We start from the raw sequence: 8,953 nt of genomic DNA, 5'->3' as shown, positions 1-8,953 counted from the left end.
GTTTGATAACATTGATACCCTTAATGACACTAGCTGCACGATCTTGTACACGCTTGCTGGTAGAATCAACCAACTCTTTTTGGCATCATTGCCAAGGAGCATAGCACTTAGTTGGCCATTTAGTTTACTTATACTTTCTCTTTTCAATACATTTAGTTTAGATTGTTTCAAGAATCTTTTGCAAAAACGGCTCCAAAAAGATGTCGGAGGAAACTCGATTATGGGGACAAGAAGCTTTACTAATATAATACCCCAACGGAAATGAGTATTCCTAGGACAATATCCTTGCCCGATATCAATATGGCATTCAAGATAAATCCCGAATATATATCTAGAATTAAGGAATTAAGCGTCGTTGAAGGTAAGGAAGACCAAAATCCGTACTTACATATTTATGCCTTAGATGAGTTTTAAAGCATTGCTAATAAAAGTAATTTACCACCCAGATATCTCATGTTAAAAATGTTTCCTTTTACATTAAAAGGGGCAGCTAGTAGATGGTTTAATTATTTGCCTTATGGTAGCATTGAAACCTGGCAAGATTGTTATAATTTTTTTCTCAAGAAATATTTCCTCGATCATCAGACTTTTAAATTGATAAAAGATATTCCAGGTGCAGTACGATCATGAGCAGTTATTTGAAGCTTGGGAAAGATTTGAAGTAATGATAAGATCATGCCCTCATCACTCGTTTAAGGAGTGGGCACTCTTACACACTTTTTATTATAGATTGATCGAATCTTCCAAGAGATATCTTGATAGTTGTGCAGGTGGATCCTTCATGAACAAGAAAATAGGAGAAGCTAGAGACTTGCTTGATAATATTTGTGATAGTTGTAAGGGAAGAAAATGTTTTGAACTTGCCATGAAAATTTTAAACTATCAAGGTGAAGCAGAAAAAGAAAAAGATTGCACGATCCGCGAGGCTACAATAGCAAACATCTACTTTAGTAATGATGTATCTACATCTGAAGACGAGGTAAGTGTCCCTTTCCTAGCTCCATTCTTAATCATGTACCTATCGGGTCTTTAGAAGTCCATTTACCACCATATAATTATGATGAGGACTATCTTCTTGGCTCACCAGTTAAAGAAACCTTTGAATATGCCATAGATCGTCATGGGAGGATGAACACTTTTGTAGATGAAAAACTTTGTACTTAGGAACAAGAACTAGGAATTATTACGAATTAATTAGATGAAGTTATATTAGAAGTGAAAAATCTAGAGAACCATTCTCAAATGGTGAAAAGTAGCTCAGGTTACTTATACTCATAATCTTATTTTAGAAAAAATTGAAATTGTATCCCATTTCACCAAGGCATTTCTTATGAAGGGCCAAAAATGCCCAATCAAGATTAGGAGGGAACACTTATACAGGAAGCTTCAAAGAAGAATAAGGCTCCAAATAAGAATAAAGCCCCAAAGAAGAGCAAGGCTCTGCAAAAGAAAATTGAAGGTAAGGAAACCCAAATGCCACAAGACCTCTCCGATATTCAAACTCAAGATGAGGAAGGAGACCAAGAGAGGAACTGAATGGGCCACCGAAACAAGTTGGATGGGAAGAAAAACCTTCATCAAGAGTTCTAGGAAACCTTCGCAAGAAGAGTGAAATGCTAGAGTTCCACCTCATGAAACATCAACAAATTAAAGTAAGACTTTACCCTACCCAAGAGGTGAGAGTAAAACCCCTTTAGATGAGCAATTTGATATGTTTTCTAAATATCTAAAGAATTTGCATATGAGTATTCCTTTTCATGAGGTGATTCAATTACTTATTTATGCTAAATTTCTTAGACATATTCTTAATAAAAAGCATAAGGTTAGTGTGGAGACTATTTATTCTATGCTTGCCAGTTTGCCTCTTACCCTTTTGAAGAAAGGATGCCGCCAAAGTTGGGAGATCCAGGTATACCAACTATTGGATGTCGTATTAAAAATACGAGAATAGCTAATGCATTATGTGATTTGGGAGCCGGAGTCAATGTAATGCCTTACTCCTACAATTTTGTCTTCATAGATGGCTGATAAATCTATGAAAAAAACCTTTAGGTATAGAACAAAATGTTCCAGTAGCCATATCAAAATATTTTATTCCAACTGATTTTATAATTATTTATAGGCCTGAAGATGCATCAGTATCTATTATTATAGGAAGACCATTTCTTAACACTATAGGCGCCCGAATAGACTGTCTACAAGGAATAGCCACATTTAATATAAACAGAGAAAGTCATACGAAGTATTTTCCAAAGAAAGAAATTAAGGTACTTGAGCAAAGGTATGTACCTTCAAGAAAAAGAGTTATGTCAATATGTTCAGGCGATAAGGATCAATCAGGGGACAAGACTTGGATAATAAAAGGTCAAGCAGAGATGACTGTAAAAACTTACCCTTAATGGGAGGTAACCCATTTTTCTATCTGTTTTATTTAATTTTAACATCTTTACATATTGTGCTAGTATTTATTTATTGTTCTTATTCTTTTAGTTTCTTTAATAAACTAGTCCAACACTTAGCTTAGATGTAGCACAAAAAAGTTGAGCCAAAACTGAAACTCCAAAAGGTTTGAAAGGGTCATTAACATATTCGGACACCTTAGGGTTTTCTCCAATTCTCGGGACACATCTCTATCTCCGAATAAGGGATCCATCCATGAAGAAAACTACCTATAGGAACCTAGGGTATCCCGTACATGGAGAAGTTTATCTCCAAGAACAGGAAGAAAGGCTCCAGATGGCGTACAATGCCTCCCTATATATACAGAGTCTGGGGCCCCTATGAGGACAAGCAATGAGAAGTTGAACAAGTCACACAACCCAGAAGACACTATAGGCTGAGTAAGGAAGTCACCGACTAGTTTTAGATCCATCTAGGCTAGCTACATACCACCTTGTAATATGCTCATATCAATACAAGACAAACAGAATGTAAGACTATTATCCAAGGGAGACTCGAACCTGTCTAAAAAAACACCTCTATGTGTTCTTTTGATTTGTCTACTCAAGGCATCGCCCCTATTCTATAAATTCATAAAATCAGTGGTTCACCGATTGTCAAAAGTACTAGATACCCACTAACCATACCAGTCAAGACAGGAATTGAAGCACAACTCTAGTGGGGGTTTAGAGGGGTCCGGTGTGGTCACTATAGGTTACCGCACCGCTCCGACCGCACCACTCATTTTTATTCGGGTTTCAATGAGTTTGAAGGGGTCTAATACGGTCGCTAGCAACCATATCAGGTGACGGCACCACCCATCGGTAGCATATAAAACCACCGTAACTGACAAATTTCTTTAGAGACTCCATTGCAATTCGCGTTTTTCTCTCTCCAAATCCTAAAACCCTCATCCATCACCCCTTAGATCTTCAAATCACAGTAGTTTCCTTTCGATTCTCCCATAAAAATGTACCAAGGTAGGTTTCTACCCCGGTCTATAGTTTATTTCATTCAATTTCGTTCCGATCCACTCGCATTACCCAGTTTTGATTTAACCATAGTTTTTGGATGAACTTCATTATTTCTTCTTTATTTGACTTGTATTTTGGTCAGATATTTATTTGACTTGCGCTACTCTACCGGGGGTATCAGGATGACCTTCATTGTGCTGGAGTGTCAAGATAAGCACCACTTGCACCAGCATTAATCGCCCATCATCTCACGTTAGTTCGGTTGTAGGGGGTGTCCTTTCTTCCTTGATATTGTCTCTGGGGACCTGGTGCTTCTTTAGGTTTTGGACGGCTGCACAAGCACCTGAGGGGTGGCCCGAAGGGGACTGCATCCACTGGGGGCTAGGCCTCATGCTGAGGGTCTAGAGGCCGAAGGCTCTGGAGGGACTTGCTATAGCTTCGAGTCTTCAGAAGGCCACGTACGTACTAGAGAGGTGGCCCTAAGGGGCCCACATCCTCCAAAAGTCAGGCCTCCTACTGAGGGTCCGAAGACCGAAGGCTCCAAAGGGACCTTTGGTAGCAATCATCAACCATTATCCTCATGTTGGTTTATTTTTCTCCAATAGTACCCCCTCATTCTCTGGCCTCGATGTTCGGAGGGGTGAGTGGATGTAGAGGAAAACCAACTCTAGCTTGGGATAGTAACAAGAATGCCTGAAGGCAATTCCCTGTCCCTGAGAAGTTTTTCGGCGGGAACCATGGGTGGTGATGGTGAAGCTCAAGGCTAATGGTGCATTAGTGGCGGCGACACACCCTAGGGTTATGCTGAGGTCGGAGGTACAGTCGGCGTCAAAGTCGAAGTCAAAGGCCGAAGATGTATTAGCAGAGGAGGCACGGGAGCCTATTTGGAGTTGGTATATGCGGTATCAGGACCTGAGGCCGGAGGGGCATCAATGGAGGTGATGCATTCTGGGGTTCGTGTCGAGGATGATTTGGATTCTTCAGACTTCTTTGGTGATGTTTCTTCTTGCCATTTGAGTTTTGTCAAAGTGGAGATTACGTGTGGGATCGGGGGGCTCCCCATGTTTACCTATTTGAGGACGGCAGGATGGGATGTATCACTGGTGCATTTTGACTAGATAATGCGTGGGTTCGTTTAGGGTCTTGTGATGGGATTGTTGACCTGATCTTCTGAAAGGTAGCGATAAGTCGGTAGGTGGAGAACTCGACATTGATGATCCAAAGGCTTCGACCCAAACAGATCGTCTCTCTTGCAATCACTACACCACAGCTCCATTGGTTATCAACCGTGTCGCGCGGTTGATCTCGCCAAGAAGGCTCAATCCCTGCAAGCGTACCGAGAACACAAGTAAGAATGTAGAAGATGCAATCTGAAATATTACGAATAGAATTCAAGCACTCGAAGTTGGGGTTCCACAAACACTTACGGCGGCCTAGTCGGTCCGGAACAAGAGCAAAAATCTCACAATCTATTTGTAGATCAATATCTAAGCAAAACCCCACCCTAATTGGGGCGGAAGCTACTGTATATAAGAGACTAGGGTCGGCCAAGGACCCCTGGACGCGTCCCTAATGGACTCCAACACATTACACGGCCCAACGGGCCAAAAGATGGTGGCGCAGCACCTTGACAAATTCTGGATGTCCATTTGTTTCGACGATTCTTGTTAACTCAGAAAGAATTTGGACATGGGACTAGTCCCGTTGGAAATCCTATCTCCTTAGCTTTCCAACCATGTGTAGAATGTTGAAAACGGAGTCCGTATGCGTCTTGGACGACGATTTTAGTGCAGTCTGGTCCTGGACTCCGAAACGAACTCGAACTTGATTGGACCTCCACCTTGGCTTGGGCGCCCTTGCTGGTCTTCTCCCATGTTCCTAAGTAACAATGCATCACAATTATTCAGTAGCATCCCATCCTTATCAAAATATAAAGGAACATTAAGGAACGAGCTCACCTCATGATTTAGTTGACGTGCACGAGCTCGTGTCAATGGACCTATTATTGGAGGAATACTCGGTGTGTGTGTGTGTATCCTAAAGAGTGATGTCCTCATCATCTTGTGCCCACACCCTTGGCATGCGCCGAAAGGAGTCTAGGTCATTAATGTGATGGGACATTCGTGCAAGAGAATGTGGCATCCCCGTCGGATGTTTCCATGTGTCGGAGGAACGACTGGAAGATGGCCACGTTTGATTTGAATATGGCATCATCTTCCTCCTCATCCTCTTCGGTGATTTTGATGGTCTCGGCTGCTTCTACTGGGGCTGGACCGGCTCGGTCATTGGCGGTGACGCCGATGGCCATTCTGCTTCCGTCCCTGTGAGGTGGATAGTTGTCTGCCGCTCCTGTTCAACCCCTAGTTTAGGAGATCGTGCCTGTTGAGATCATTGATATTTCAAATGACGATGACAAGACCAACTGGGATCTCCTATGGAGGGAGAGCGATGAGGAGGAGCGGGCGTCTACGGAGATGTCGACAGCTTCAGCGGCGAATGAGGAGGCTGGGAAGAAGGGGAAGGAGGCCCCGATGGTGGCTCCTTCGGTTTCTTCTTCATCTTCCGACATCTCGAGGGCCGGTTACTGCATCAACTTCTGTGACGACAGGCCGCAGATGACGTGCATACGCCACTCTATGTGCGGCCCCTACCGGGACCCGTAGGAGGCGAAGGTGGTCTTCAGGGGAGCTTTTGGTGAAGCCGTGGGACATCCCTATCTGGCGGTCTGACTACGGACCCGCTGCAGGCCCTAGTTGCCTTTTTCCACCTTGTACTCTTTCTCCCCTGGTTTTCTCTTTCGGGGTTTGTCTCTTCCGCAGTGGCATTTGTACTATTGCTTCTTTGTACGCGTGCTCCGGATGCACGATTATTTAGTAATATAATTTGGACCTTTGGGGGCGATTGTATCTCTTTTTGGGCCGAAGTGTAAGGGGATCCTTCAAACAGGTGACCGCATGTCTATGTGCCTTCTTGCCTTTGTGTTGCGCTTCTTCGCCTCCTTCGTAGGTGATGGCTGGTTTTTTCAAATGACCGAGGCATCGAGACTTCGCATAGATCATAGTTGTTCCTTCCTAGGGAGAGGCAGCCTCAAGAATCTGGTAGCGACAGACACGTAGGGTAACTTGGAGGGCCGAGCAAAATAGTGGTGACTTCGTCATTTTCGGCCATCACGTACTCGGGTTTGGTGTTGGTAGGGCATTCTTCCAAATTTGTTCTAGATTTTTGACCCGACAAAGTCCATCAAGAATCTTTGGGGACAAGCTCTAGAGGTGCTCCGCGACCCTTTGGGTTCTTAGCCGCTACCCGGCTCTGGAGGTGGTCCATGACCCTTTGGGTTCTTAGGCGCTGCTCGGCTCCGGAGGCGATCTGTCTCAAGTCTGGCGACAGTGTGTCAGAGGCAAAGCCAAAAGCTAGATGGGAGAGGTGGTCCTCGACCCCCTCAACCCTAAGCTGCTACCCAGCTCTGGAGGTGATCCGTCCGGAGCCTTGCGACGGCATGTTAGAGGCGAAGCCAAAGGCTAGATGGGAGTGGTGGTCCTCGACCCTTAGCCGTTGCCTAACTCTGAAGGTAATTCATCTGGAGCCTGGCGATGACGTGTTGAAGGCGAAGCTGAAGGCTAGACAGGAGAGGCGGTCCTTAACCCCCTTGGCCCTTAGTTGATGCCCGGCTCTGGAGGTAATATGTGCGGAGCCTAGCGACGGCATGTTGGAAACTGCTGCCTTTGCGATGAACAGTTGGGGATTCCGCTCTATTTCTTGTGCCACGTAGAGTGGGCTTTTTGCTTAATATTAGCATAGTCTTTATAAATGATGTATAAGTCGTGTCTTAGATGAGACTGTAAGGTAATGATTTTACCTTTTACCATGCGTGTTTGAGTCACGTGGGCCATACCTCTTCCTGCGGGGAGAGGAATTTATACCCCTTTGATCTGTTTCTTGTGCCTCTCGGAGGCTAGTGGGTTTCACACTTCTCCACCATGGAGGAGTTTGCCTTCAAGATGTCGGGGTATTTTGTTCAATAGGTCATTTTAGAACCTCTCCGTCTGGCGTGGTTTTTTGGAAGACATCCCCATTTGCGAGAGTTTTTGAAGACTCTCCATCTTACGGAGGTTTTTGCAAGGCTCTTCATCTTGCGTTGGTTTTTTGGAAGACATCCCGATTTGCGGGGGTTTTTGAAGACTCCATCTTGAGGTGGTTTTTGCAAGGCTCTTCATCCTACGGAGGTTTTGTACGACTCTCCATCTTGCGGAGGTTTTGGAAGTCTCACCATTTTTGCCGGAGGTTTAGTTGGACTCTCTGTTTTGGCGGAGGTTTTGTAAGATGCTCCGTCTCGCGGAGGTTTTTAGAAGTCTCTCCGTTTTTGCCGGAAGCTTTGTAAGACTCTTTCTTTTTGCTGGAGCTTTTGCAGGACTTTCTGTTTTTGCCGAAGGTTTTGTAAGTCTCTCCATTTGTGCGGAGGTTTTGTAGGGCTCTCCCATTTTATCGGAGGTTTTGTAGGGCTCTCCATTTTTACCGGAGGTTTTGTAGGTCTCTCCATTTTTGCTGAAGGTTTTGTAAGTCTCTCCGCTTTTGTTAGAGGTTTTGTAGGACTCTTCGTTTTTGCCGGAGGTTTTGTATGTCTCTCCAATTTTGCTAGAGGTTTTGTAAGATTCTGTATTTTTGCCGGAGGTTTTGTATCCCCTTTGGCATGTATTAATGCTGAAGGCTCTACACACTATCGAAGCTACGCAATACCTTCCAAGAAACCTTGGCTGTCTTGCCTTCCAGGTTACCTAGGCATGCTATGTCCGCGGTGTGTAGGATTGTCGTGCTCCTGAGGAAACGCCTGGGGTGCACTGCAACACTATCCACCAAGGGTGTGCCCTAGCGCGTGTCATTTATACGACCGAAGCTATGCAATACCTTCCAGGAAACCTAGGCTTAATGCCTTCATGGTGACCTAGGCATGCTGCACTCGTGGTATATAAGTATGTCGTGCAACGAGGATTCCTTGTGACAGCATTCCTCAGAGCATTGTATCCTCACATTAAGATCATCCCTTGATATGCGATGTCCACACTACCGAGGCTATGCAATACCTTCGAGGACAACTTAGCATAATCTGCCTTTTAGGTGACCTAGGGATGCTATGCTGCTGCAGGTGTGTGGGCTCCACTTCCTACCAGGGCAAAGCCTACCCTCTGGAAAACCTTTTCAGGTGACTTTAGGTTTAGGCAAGCAATGCTTACATGTGTGTGGGCATGTCACGCCTCCCGAAGAAATCCTTCAGGGGCACCGCAACTACATTACCAAGGAAGTCCCTTAATAACCGGCATCTACACACTATCGAGGCTATGCAACGCCTTCCAAGAAACCTAGGCTTGATGCCTTCGCAGTGACCTAGGCTTGCTGTGCTCGCAATGTGTAGGCATGTCGTGCAACGAGGATTACTTGCGACAGCATTCCTCAGAGCATCGCATCTCCGCCTCTGAGGACATCCCCGGGGCGTGGCATCGACACTACCGAGGCTATGCAATGCCTTCCAGGACACCTTGGCATAA

The 8,953-nt window shown here is 44.8% G+C and overlaps 1 non-coding gene across 1 annotated transcript; it reads right to left on the bottom strand.

The window, feature by feature from the left end:
• Nucleotides 1-591: 591 nt before the first annotated feature.
• Nucleotides 592-694, bottom strand: LOC133910330 (small nucleolar RNA R71). Its single transcript, XR_009908502.1, has one exon. It is a non-coding gene; the product is annotated as a small nucleolar RNA R71 (small nucleolar RNA).
• Nucleotides 695-8,953: the final 8,259 nt, after the last annotated feature.

Source organism: Phragmites australis, chromosome 2 (genome assembly GCF_958298935.1).
Source record: "Phragmites australis chromosome 2, lpPhrAust1.1, whole genome shotgun sequence".
NCBI classification, from domain to species: Eukaryota; Viridiplantae; Streptophyta; class Magnoliopsida; order Poales; family Poaceae; genus Phragmites; species Phragmites australis.
This window is presented reverse-complemented; position numbering and strand designations above follow the sequence as displayed.